Source organism: Falco cherrug, chromosome 3 (genome assembly GCF_023634085.1).
Source record: "Falco cherrug isolate bFalChe1 chromosome 3, bFalChe1.pri, whole genome shotgun sequence".
Taxonomy (NCBI): domain Eukaryota; kingdom Metazoa; phylum Chordata; class Aves; order Falconiformes; family Falconidae; genus Falco; species Falco cherrug.
The window spans coordinates 59,579,622-59,592,053 of NC_073699.1; the positions used below are offsets into that span (position 1 = coordinate 59,579,622).

Genomic DNA, 12,432 nt, shown 5'->3' on the forward strand with positions numbered 1-12,432 from the left:
CAGAGGACCAATTGCAGTAGAAAACTCACGCACTTTCCCTAGATGAAATTTACATTTGTAACTCACTTCACACCTCATAAAAGGGACAGCTGTTTAAAATTGAAAATCAAACCATCAATTTCTGCCAGATTAAGGAAAAAAAAAAAAAAAGAAGCAGCAATTCAAATCACATTTAAAGTTCACAGGGGTTACTGCATTTTATTAAAACAAGTCCAATATGAAGCACTTTTGTCATTAAAAATCCATTGCCACAAAGGAAATTTTTGTAATTGGATTTCTAGAAAAACACCACTGAAGAGGACCTGAAAAACTTTGAACTTCCGTACCAATTATTTTTTTCTGTTTCCACAAAGAAGTGGAAACAAAGAAGACCACCGTGAAGAAATGGTCTTCATAGATCAATCAACCCAGCATCACCTAGAAGGCTGAATTCTTTTACAGAGTTTCTATCTTTCAAATCCCTTCAAAAATCTTTGGTTGCACCATTTTTAACAAAGCAGCTTGTATGACACAAGCATTTGAAAAAGAACTAGACAGTAAATTAATTTTACTATAATTCAGAAAGGGCAAAATATTTGCAGGAAGCAGATCAACAATTCCTGCTGTAGAAGCGGACTGCCAGTATCACAAGCATGATTTAAATTGTTACATAAATGACTGATGGATTTGGGTTTAAAATTACCATTTGCAGTCTATCCTGAACACAAAATTGCAATCCAGTTCTTTCCTTTTTCTTCAGAAAGTGATCTTTTGATCATCTTTATTGAAGGAAGAACGCAAGACATGAAGACACACACTACTTGTAGGGGAGCCTGTGATGGACTGCAGGTCCTAAAAGCATACTCAGCAAGTGATACTCTAGTGTGATACTCAGCACAAGTAATTTCCCCTAGCCACATTAAGACAAGACATATCACTCCTTTTCCAGTGGCTAGAAAAGGCACCCAGACAGTAGCTCAGACTAGAAGCCCAGTTTTCGGACAGCTAAAATGTCCAAACCAAATGGGGCAATTAATCCTGTTTGCAATTACTAAGAGCACTGCACTCATTCATAGCCAAACACATTCCACCACAGGCTTTTCAAGATCACTCGCTATTCTATTTACTCAGGGTCTCCAGCCTGCACTGAAACTCATGATCAAAGCTGTCACTTTACCTAACTAGATTAATGTCACCTTGCACCTACCTACATTGACAGACACTGAATATAGCTGTGCCTTTCAGCAGAGTTGTTGGATAGGCAAAACGGTGAAATTAATTTACTGACCCTTGGGTAAAGCTTAATTTTCAAGGAAATATGAAGTTGTTGGCCTCAGTTTTATTCCTCCTGTGTTTGCATTAAAATATGTAGGTTCTTTCAGCACTCTAAACGCGTCAGTGATCCAAGACAAGCTGTACACTTCTTACACGGCTATAGTGTAAATGTAGCAAACGAAACTAAAGCCAAACTACTACTGAGTTAAAGAGTGTCCCTACTGGATTTAAAGTATTTCAGTTTACACATGCCAGCTTTTTTGGTTTATTACTTTGCATCAATTTTGCTTAAGGCCATTAAGTATGCCTTCTGGCCTGTAACAGACTGATTTATCATGTCACACAGGGATCTTTCTGGTATTAACCACTCTACTGCCAATATCTGGAATTCTGGTAAGCAGAAATATAGGGGGTAAATAATAACTATAACATGAAATTTGAGACCTATAAAGCAATACACAGCCACACCAAATTCATCTGCTCCATCTGAAAACTATACTGCTGAAAGCTTTTCCCCAAATCAACTGACATGGGTTATTCTACAAAAAACACAGGATACTCTCTTTCGTTAACATTCTTAGTAGTTCCCTTAAAATAATCCTGTTGGCATATGGTATCTTGGGGAAATAGGGTCACAGGGAGAGAACTTCTCCTCTCCAAACCCCCATAAATCTCTCTCTCCCCCAAGATATAGGCAGGCCACAAGCAATTATGGCTATTTGCATAGAAAGCCAACACTTAGGTATAGTCTCTCGTTTCTATGGCAGCACAGCTCCTATAAAAACACAGCTCTCCAAGCTCACTGGCATCACTGTGTAGTCTCAGCCATTTCCTTAACAGTGAATTTCCCCTCAAAACATGCCAGATCATGTAAATTAATGCCGACCCCACCCCACCGTCAGCAGAACTAAGAGTGAGGTGCTGGGGAACGCTCTCAGTATGAATGGCCAGTGGTTACAGCTGCTGCCTCCTGCCCTCCCTCCTGCCTCTTGCTGGCATCCACACTGGGATCACTGAGGGCTTGCCAGCCGAGCAGCGGGAAGGGAAAACCATGCCAAAGAGTAACTTCCTTTTTATGTCCTGCTGCCTTTTCTTCCCACTCTGAATAAACTGAAAAATCCATCACCCAGAAAATTGAGATGGAAAAGACTGAAATCACTGCTGCCTTCACCATGCTAAGATTACGCAATAAAAACATTCCCTGGATAATGGGATTTGTCAGCATCAGCTGAAAAAAATGCCTACTGTACGATAGTATCAAGAAACCAACTACCCCTATAAACAGGAAATGGCTGATGTTATTTTTCAGTTAATTTTATGTCTAAAGCAAAGCTGTATATTATTGTTAACTATATAGATAACTGGAGCGTTTATACAGAATTTTAAGTTGCAATTAAAGTGCCTGCTTTATGCAGACACCTGTTTAATCTTCTCAAAACTACCTTACCCCCTTCCTAGGAAGAATTATAAGATTTGCATATTACTACTGGAACACCTAATTGCAGCCAATGAAAGAGAATATATTCTCTAGGGTATCAGTAAGTATCCTGTATGTTTATTTAAAATTAAATGCATTTATGTATAAAAATACATTACTTCAGTTGAAAGTGCAATGGGAAGGATATTTTTATAGGGTGAAAAAGAAAAAAATATCTGCTTAGGACAAGAATACTCCTCACCAAAACAATTAATAATTTCTTTATGGAAGTTAAGTATCACATCATTATATGACCATTTTTCCTTCTGATGCTGAGAGAGTTTTGCATTGGCAGGAGACTTGGAAGTTTTGATTAACAACCTACTGGAGCTCTTGGCAAGATGCCTGGGTGTTTCAGATTACTGCTGCTATAGAAACTCCCCTGGGTGACTGCACTGCTTTTCTTTTTCTCACATTTCTAAAATGCTGGTCTTCAATTTTTATTTTTATTTTTATCCTTTTGCAGTTTGCTCCACTTAGTAGCAACTGCTGCACTACTGTTCTGCTTTCATTCAGTGAACAGCACAGCTACACAAACAGCTATCATTACAGATAACAGGCATCATAAAAGAGTTTGCCATATGCCTTCTCAGCTGGCCAAACTGATGACACAATTCTTTTACAGCAGTCTGGGTAGTGCATAGGAGGTATATACATTTCAGGAAGCTGGCGATTCATTAGCATCTCTCTGAGTGTATTACTAGTTAACATACTTTTAAGGACTGATTATATATGAGATTAATATAAACTTCATTTTAAATTACTATTTAAAAATTCTAATTCCAATTTATCCAAGAAAGAATGAGGTGCTGACTACAAAATCAAACAAAAAGAATTTATTTTTGCATGTTGTTCCCTCTTTTCAGTTCACTTTTTCAATTCTCTTTCTTCCCCTCTCAGGATAATCTAAGTTATACTAACATGGTGAATGATCTATCTCTTTTTCCAGCACCACCAACAGACTTTAGTGGGAGCAGGAGCAGGAGCACAAGCAAGCACTTTCCATTGCTATTTAATGGAAAAGAGCAGAAAATAGTGAAACAGTGTAGAGAGCAGTGCCTGACTGCTGCCCTCAGCTGTGTCACACAGTTACGCCAGGTACACCAAAAGCCTATACAGGCCATCATCAGTGAAGTGACTGTGTCTTCTGCACACATAGACTGTGTCTATGCACACAGCTGCAATCGTCGCCCTAAGAAGCTTGGGGCTTAGTAAGCGTGGACATAGACACTACACTAAATCCAGCCTGTGGGCACTTCGCAACATGTGCACTTGGGTTCCCGCACTCATCCCCTTGAGAGGAGGGCCACTGCTAGGCTAATCCCTGCCATTCATTCCTGGTGCCCTGCCTGCCACATGCTGCTTTCAAAGGGAACAGGCTACAGTGGGATAAGCTGGTTCAGCAGTGACGACTTATTTCTTGGCATGTTACCTATACACATACGGACGACGTCTGATCTGCTGGGGCATAACAGCGCCGTATGGCTCCTGCGTCAATGGATCAATGGATGAGCTGCCTCCATCAAAATAGCTCAAATAGCTCACACCTTGCTCTGAGGGCTCCTGGGAAAAGAAGGATACCAGGAGACTACTACAGGAGGAATGAACAGTCCTGAACTAAGCTCAAGAGAGACGCCCAGAGCCCTTCCTGAAAGGAGAGGCTCAAACACATTGCAGAACTCACCTGAAGCAGAAACTGAGACACAGATAAGTGTAAAACATCTTTACTATCTTCAGACTGTACCCAAGTCAAACCCAAAAATTCAGAAATTGATTTTGTTATCTGTTTCAATGATCAAAGCTTACAAAGAAACAGGGCTTTGGATCATTAAGGTCCTTATCAGTTGCTAGAGTTATTGTAAGAAAGATTTACTGTTATGATTACAAAACTGACAAACATACAAATAATCAAAACTTATCTTAAAATGAGAAACTACAGAAACATTCTCAAGTTACTTAAGGTAAAAGTAAGACCCAGAAGTGTTTCAGAAAAAAACCCAAACAACCAACAAAATCAAACACACAGCCATTCAAACAATTCTAACTAAGGAGATGCCTCCTGTGCTACATAGCTCTGTTGGAAATCCAATTTATCTGCCTCTTGCCCTTTCACTAGTATGCACAAAACCATTTAAGTTAGCAGCAATCTCTAGAGCTCGTCTTGTCCAAGCACCCATCTAAAAGCAAGTCCAGCCAAGTTCTGTGTACCTCCAAGGATGGAGGAACCACAACTTCTCAGGACATTTGCTCCAGTGATTTTACCTCTGATAATTTCCGTCCACCCCTACTTATACAGAATTTCCTGTGTTCCATTTTCTCTGTGGTTTCTGGTCCTTTTGCTATAGACCTCTGAGAAGGGTCTGGCCCTGTTTCCTCAGCAAGCCCCAAGGTACCTGAAGACAGCAATAAGACCTCCCATAAGCCATCTCTTTTCAAACCTAAACAAACCCAGTTCTCTCCACCTCACCTTGCACAACCTCAGATGTACTCCAGCCCCATGACCACCTTGGTAGCTCTCTGCTGGACTCAGCCCAGCATGTCCAAGTATTTCTTTTACTGAGGAGCACCAAACTCATTGTAGTTCTCCTAATGTGGTCTCACAAATGCCAAATAGAGGGGAAGGACCTGCTGGCTGTGCTTGCAAACATTACCTGGGATATGATTGCCTGTCTTTGCTGCAAGGGCACACTGCAAAATCATGCACACCTTGTTGTCCACCAATATCTACTTCAAGCAGCTACAAAGCTACTTTCTAGCCACTTGGCCTCCCAGTCTGTGCTGTTGCATGGGTTTATCCCAGCCCAGACACAGGGCTCTGCATGTGCTTCTGCAGTAAAACAAGAGGCAGCATTAAGAAGTATTATGACATGTTGCCATCTATTCTTTTACAACAGGGGAGAAAAATGGCCAGTGGAAACTAGGGCCTTTTACTGCAATCACTAACACAAAATTTAGAAGAGGAAGTCCGAGTTTAAAACTTATATTATAAAACAAAGCTATAAAATTAAAGTAATATAATTTAAAGAAATACTATGCATTACAGGTAAAATATCCCACAGCGTTGTATTTATGGTTCAAACCTTTAAAAAGGCAGCCTATGTAATACCTAGCAGCAATACTTTCCAGGAAGAATATATTGAATTTTTAAAATATTCAAGAAGTAAACATTTTAATTTATTTTCCTGAGGAAAAAAAGCAATAGACATCAAAAATGGATTCAGAGCACTTTTAGAGTCTCATATTTTCTACTTTTTGCCCTTCACATTTCCAGTCCCCAAATAATATATCACAGCTCATTTCTGAATCAGAAAAAAATGAGAGGATCCATCTGAGGACTCGCAACACTCCTTCCATTCTGGCTGAGGTTTATAATTTGCATAAACGTGAAGAAAATGCACAATATCAGCATATCAGGGCCTAAACATGCTATTATCCCACAGAATCCACAACACCCAACAATCTGTTAATCAAGCACAGAGGAATGACAAACACAAATCTGCTGCTGCACTACTCTTTCTTTGGAAAGAACCAGTCTTTCCTGATGCTTGAACCACCTAGACTAGAACTATTTCTGTGACACCAGGAGTTAGCAAAGAAATGGGGAGAAATAACATTATAGTGAATTACTAGAAGCAGTAATAGTACCATATTCAGGAGGTATTGAAGGAAATTTATGAGACAACTGACCACAAGATATTAACATCTCCAGAAGGGAACTGGAAACGGTATGCTCCCCTTTCTTTACGCATATCTCATCAATCATTTCAAATGCTGTGGCACAGCAGTGGTGTCTCTCCTCTTTGTTTGCAGAGTCACCATACACCACTGAAACACTGTATTTCCACACACTCCTGACAAAATGCTTCCTCCCTGCTCCTCCTTGCAAGGGAATTGTGGCTACAGAATCACAATTTACCTCTCCATTTTTCTCTTCCCTTTTCCTTCTTTTTCCTTCCACCCTCCAATCTGGTTATTTTTGGACTGCCAGTTGGGATTATTGCTCTTTTTCCCTGCTAAAATAAAAACAAACAAGAGTTATACTTCAGATTCTGGGCTTAAGCATGAGATCTGTCTCCAGCATTAAACAGTCACATTTTTGTGCCTGAGGTACAATGCTATCTCCTATGACACTGACTAAAAGCAAGCCTTGCAACTAAAGGCAAATTCTGCTTCTGGATTCACATGTGCAGTTTTCTGAGTTCTCTGGTAACCACCTATCAACCCTGAGCAGAATTATGCCCTGAGAATCCAGCACTGACTGACATATGCCGAGTCTTACAGCATGTAAAATTGGCCTTTCTGAATGGAACTCCAATGAAGTCTAGAATATGCAAAACTGAACTAGAATATTTATGACTTAAAGCACCCTTTCTGTCTGACACAGAAAGGTCATCTTTATTTCAGACCATCTTTTACTATATTTTGTTTTCTTTCCAAGCACCTTTAAGATGTACTTGCAGATGGTATATTTGTAAGGAATTTAGCATATACAAAATAATAGACAATGTAATAGTGTCAGTTTCTCACCTCTAAATGAAGGTCTGAAGTAGAAAAACCAAGATGCTTTTCCAGGAAGCAAAACCAAAGGGCCCCCCCACCCTGATCTCATAACATCACACATAAAGTCTCAGCTGAAATCAGTCTCAAGGTGTTTTAATGTACACAATATCAGACATTTCCCAAATTAAACCAAAATACCACCAAGTGTTATTCAAATGTTCATTTCTCTTCTTTTTTTTTTCTGCATTAAAATACTTTCAACTGTAAGAAGAGTTTTCCAGTACCTGAAGAAAATCCTTTTTATTGTGCAAAATTCAATATAGCAAACAGCTGACAGGAATTGAAAGAAGAGGCTAAACATTTCAGTGAAAATCATTGCATCTTTTCAGATAGAGCTGAGAACTATACATAGGCTACCTTTAAGCTTGTTGGTGACTTTGAGCACCAGACTAATGCAGTCACCCTTAGGAATACACATAATTCCTTTTCACAGGCATTTCACAGGCCCTGCCAGGCACTATCATATCCCCTTAGAAGTAACATAACCTTTCCCAGTGTATATATATCATTTTAGCACCTACATTCTGACATATAACGCCACATAAATGAATGTTTGCAGATTTTGAAATGTTCTAAAACCTTTTGCGTGCTCAGTGTATCTATTCCTGGCACACGAGTGCTAACCATTTACCTAGTGACACTTCCTCCTCTCCCCTGACGGCAGCTATGTTACACTGAAGTCTGCAGCCCTATTACACTGAAGAATTCAGACCAAATGTCTAGCCGAGTACCTGGTATAGTATTCCAGCTTGGCATAAATGTAAATGTCAACTCTGTGTTCTCCAGCTGTGCTTTCATAGGGTCAGTTAAAGAAAAGGTCACTTTTTTTTTTTTTTTTAATTTAAAGTTTATGATTAGTTTGTATCTTCATTTGAACTATCACAAGAATTTTAATTCTTAGGTTTACAAGACTGGTATCCACATTTGGATATCTTCAACATGACTCAAGCTCAGGAGAAATGACCCCTTCCAATTTAACCACTGCTATGAGAAAATTAAGTTGGTATTTATAACTCGAACTGAAGGTGTCTGTATCAGACAATGGGGCAGTTACCTTGGCTAAAATCCACACGGCACAGCACTGTGCGTGCAATCGTTGAAGACAATGGAAGCAGCATGGCTGTTCTGGTAGGACTTCTTAGCTCAGGCACCAAACTGCACAGAAGTTGTGTCTCACCAGTTCTGTTTCCAGCCATGAAAGTGTAAGCATCTACTCAGCCAGTGTTTGCAACTCTACTCCAGAAAGTTTTAGTCTCTCCTTCTCCTACTTTCTTAGGGCTAATCAAAAGAGAGAATTAATTTAGCTTCAGATACTAAGGTATTTTTTTGGTACAGAATAGCAAGAAAAAGATATCTGAATCATTGCCAACTAGTTCCTCAGGCAGGCACCTATAACATACTAGTGAGCTGGCAATATTGTCATGAGCAAAAAAGAAATGCATATATCCATCACTGCTACACTGCAATAAAGTGCCCAAATTTAGGGATCAGAAATAAATCAAAAGCAAACATGGAGCTTACTGAGACTAATAAATTATGAGAAGTCCCCAAAATAACTTCAGAGAATTTAGTAAAACAAGGTCTGAAGAGGTAAGAGACACCATACTGTTGCTTCTGTAAGCTTACTGTGCCCTCTGTTGATCATTATAATACTCTTTACAACTACATGACAACACAGGTTTTCCCAGTGACACTTTCTTGCTCAGGACAGTCTGTGGCTGCCTAATCAATGCAATACAGCTGCACAGGCAAAGAGCATGATGTCTACAGTACCCTTTTTTATTTTATGTAGAGCGTGGAAAATTAGAGAGTGAACAGGGCAAGAGATTACAGAAAGAAAACGACTGTTTAACAGTTAAAAGTGTCAGATACTCCCCCCCAAAAACGTGCATTCTTTCTAACTACAGAATTCTTATGTAATATCAAATCAGAGCAAATAAAAGCAACCACAAAATTGTAGGTCATTGCTACATTAGTGTTTCTCATCTCAAGAATATATTGAACAAGACTTTTGATATCATTTGTAAAAATACTCAGAACTGAGGACACCACAGAACCAATGGCAGCATTGCTTTGACTATGCAATGCTGAATAATTTGGAATATAATGGAGCTACAAATAATTCACACATTCACTCAATACACACACAATACACAAGAGTATTGCTGCAGCCATACAGTACAACCGGAATATAATTCTTCTGCCTCAGATCCATAGGTCTAAATACTATGTTTATTTATCTGCATTGAAATGGCCATATGTGATACTAAATGTTTTTGGAAGGGAAAGAGGGATCTGAACAGCTTTTCCAAAGTGTATTCCCACACCTGCTGAGTTTGCCCGAGGAAGTAAAAGGGGTGAGAATTTTACTTCCTGATACCATACCAAGAGGCACACAATTTTGTCCTGGGTGTGCTAGAAAACAATAGAAGACTGAAGCACATCACATTCTAAAACTATTTATAGAATTTTGATTATTGCCTAATGGTTTCTGCCAGTTTTTTTAACAGCTCAAAGTATCAACACCAGCCTTTGGTTTAGCTTCTTTCGCATTCAGTTAGGATGGCCCTCTTTTTTCAGCCGTAACAACTACTACGAACGCAAGAGTCCCTATTTACCTTCCCACCAGAAACTCGCTGGCTGTAGTTCAGACACAAACTGTGGTGACTGATATGCTCTCAAAGACTCCATTGATATAATAAAAAAAGTTTCCTGAAAATCTCCATTGCTCTTCTCAAACATTTGTCCAATGGAAGGATAGATCAGACCATTATTACTAACATGCTGGCATTTTAAAGTTTTGTATGAATGTTTCAGGAGCTAGCTGCATACAAAGACATTCTCTGTGTTGCTGAAGATGTATTTCTTTGCTGTCATCCAGTGCTTATGTCTTCGTTTGGCTCTGTGTTGCAAAACATCTTTCCACTGATGTCTTACATACATGTATTATTTTTTGCTGGAAGTTTCTGCACTTTGTGCCTTCATGTTTTGCTTTGTCTTCCACAGTTCCCAGCTGTGAACTTTATATTTACCCTATAGGGTGTATTTGCTCTGACTGCTTGTTCATGAACATCTCTCTGGGACTGCCTTGTGTCTTATGCTGTCATCTTGCAGACATTTATTTGCAGTTACATGAATCTTCAGCTTCAGTTGAATCAGTATCTGCTGAGTCTAAATTACTTTGTGCTGATGATAAAATGGTGCTTCTTTTGCCAATGCCTGTTCCTGTCGGTGCTGATGATAAAATGGTGCTTTTGCCGATGCCTGTTCCTGTCTCTGATTAGGTTTTAACAGTCAGATGACAATTCGTATCCTTTCACAATACCTGAAACACTAAAACAAACCCCTCTTTTTTCCCTATAATTCTGAACCTTTCAGATATATTGTTCTTTTTCTGCCTATGAACATGTGCTAAAGTGTTTTTCTCACATTGCTGAGCAGAGATTTTCCATATTGTAGTTAGTAAACTCCTATCTCCAGAAATTCCCATTTAGCCTTTCTCATGACTGCAAAACCAGAAGCCCTATCGTCACTTCAAGGCAAGAATATACAAGATGATGGAAACACTTTTGCTGTCTCAAAAGCCTTGTACACTGCTACTGAGCACGTAAGGATAAAAAGTTCATTGATGCACTGTCAATTGGAAAATGGAAAATACTCAGAATGGTTTCTGAAATGACAGTTTATTGAACTAGACCCCTGAAAGACTGAAGTGACAATAATACACACATCGATTACATTTCTAGAGTACAATTATTGTGAATATATTGAAAAGGACTTTGAAATGGGGCAGCAGAGATCCAAACACACAAAATGTATCATCTGATAAAAAGCAGAGGACTAACATATTCACTTTTGTATTTAAGTATTTAAAATCAAAATTTGTATAGGATTTGGAATATATGCCATACTATTATGGAGGCCAAGCCACAGTCCTTAATCCTCTGTCTAACTAGTATCACAATGAAATGTTATTATCAAGAAAATATCTGATGAAATGTATTTAGTTCAACCACACACTTCTTAGAACTAATAGCTAACTTCTAATTTTTAAAGATGCCCATTCACATCTTATGTTTAAATAGGAATTTGCACATAGACAATGACTATATTACCAGTGCAGCTTGTATGGCCACATGCAGATTCCAAAAGATCAGAAGTATTTGCACAATCTCCTCTCAAGAGTTTCGAGGACAAACTGACCCTAATTCCATCTAAATGATGCTAAACACATATTAATGAAAATAGTAAATTGGAAACTTGAAGAGCTTACAAAATCATGGCTACAACCCTCATAGTGAAAATTAATGCATTCCCAAGTATGCAGTTGATAGCTTAGTTTTAATAAATGTATAACAGTGTCTTCTGTAAAACCATCTCTGCAGTGGTCTGATCAATATTTATTCCAAACTACATTATGTCACTTTAACCTAGAGAGAAATACCAGCCCTTTGGACACAGAATTCGAGCACACTGCTGTCCTAATACTGTGATTAATGCTGTGAGCTACACCCTGCCTAGCCTTCCTAATCTCTGGGCTTTCTAATTTATAGCAGAGATGGATAGGCTATCAGTGGGGAATTATGAGGATTACTAGCTGTTTATCTCTCCTTTGCAGAGACACTTTGCTGCTTATGGAATTACCATAAACCCTCCAGCTACAGGGCCACTTCTATACTTACCCAGAAATGTAGCTACCTACTGGGCACAAAATTTTTTGATAGCCAAAATATTAGAAAACGTTGGAGTTGATGGATGCATTTTTTTTTTTTTTTAAATGATTTGAACATACTGTCAAGACCTGTCATGTTACTTCAGTGGTAATTTGTCTGCAGGTTATCTTGCATTCACTTGAAATCCAGTGCTGTGATCTTGTCTACACTAATTAGAGTTCAGCATTAAGGCCTGGAGGTTGCCCTCAAGCATCACCACAGGTGAAACCATTAAACATGTATACCAAGCCGTTTCTGCACTCATGGCAAGTTATGTAACCCATTTCAAAAGATTTCATCTTTATGGCCACCAGGAATGTTACTGACTTTCCTACTATCTGATAATTAAGGGTTTCCTCAATGCTTCTGCAGGAAGTTCTTATGCTGTGGAGCACAAGTTTCATTCTGGGGTGAAACTAATCAAAGAGT

The 12,432-nt window shown here is 38.9% G+C and overlaps 1 protein-coding gene across 2 annotated transcripts in view; it reads right to left on the reverse strand.

Annotated features, from left to right (window-relative positions):
• DLGAP1 (DLG associated protein 1) overlaps positions 1-12,432 on the reverse strand; it is a 429,900-nt gene that overhangs the window by 305,605 nt on the left and 111,863 nt on the right. Inside the window, exon 1 of one of the 2 annotated variants that reach the window (XM_027804193.2) lies at positions 6,648-6,746. The exons of the other annotated variant lie outside the window; for it this stretch is intronic. The gene's annotated coding sequence lies outside the window, so the exon portion shown is untranslated. Of the gene's footprint in view, positions 1-6,647; positions 6,747-12,432 lie in introns of those variants that run through there. 2 annotated transcript variants of the gene reach the window in all.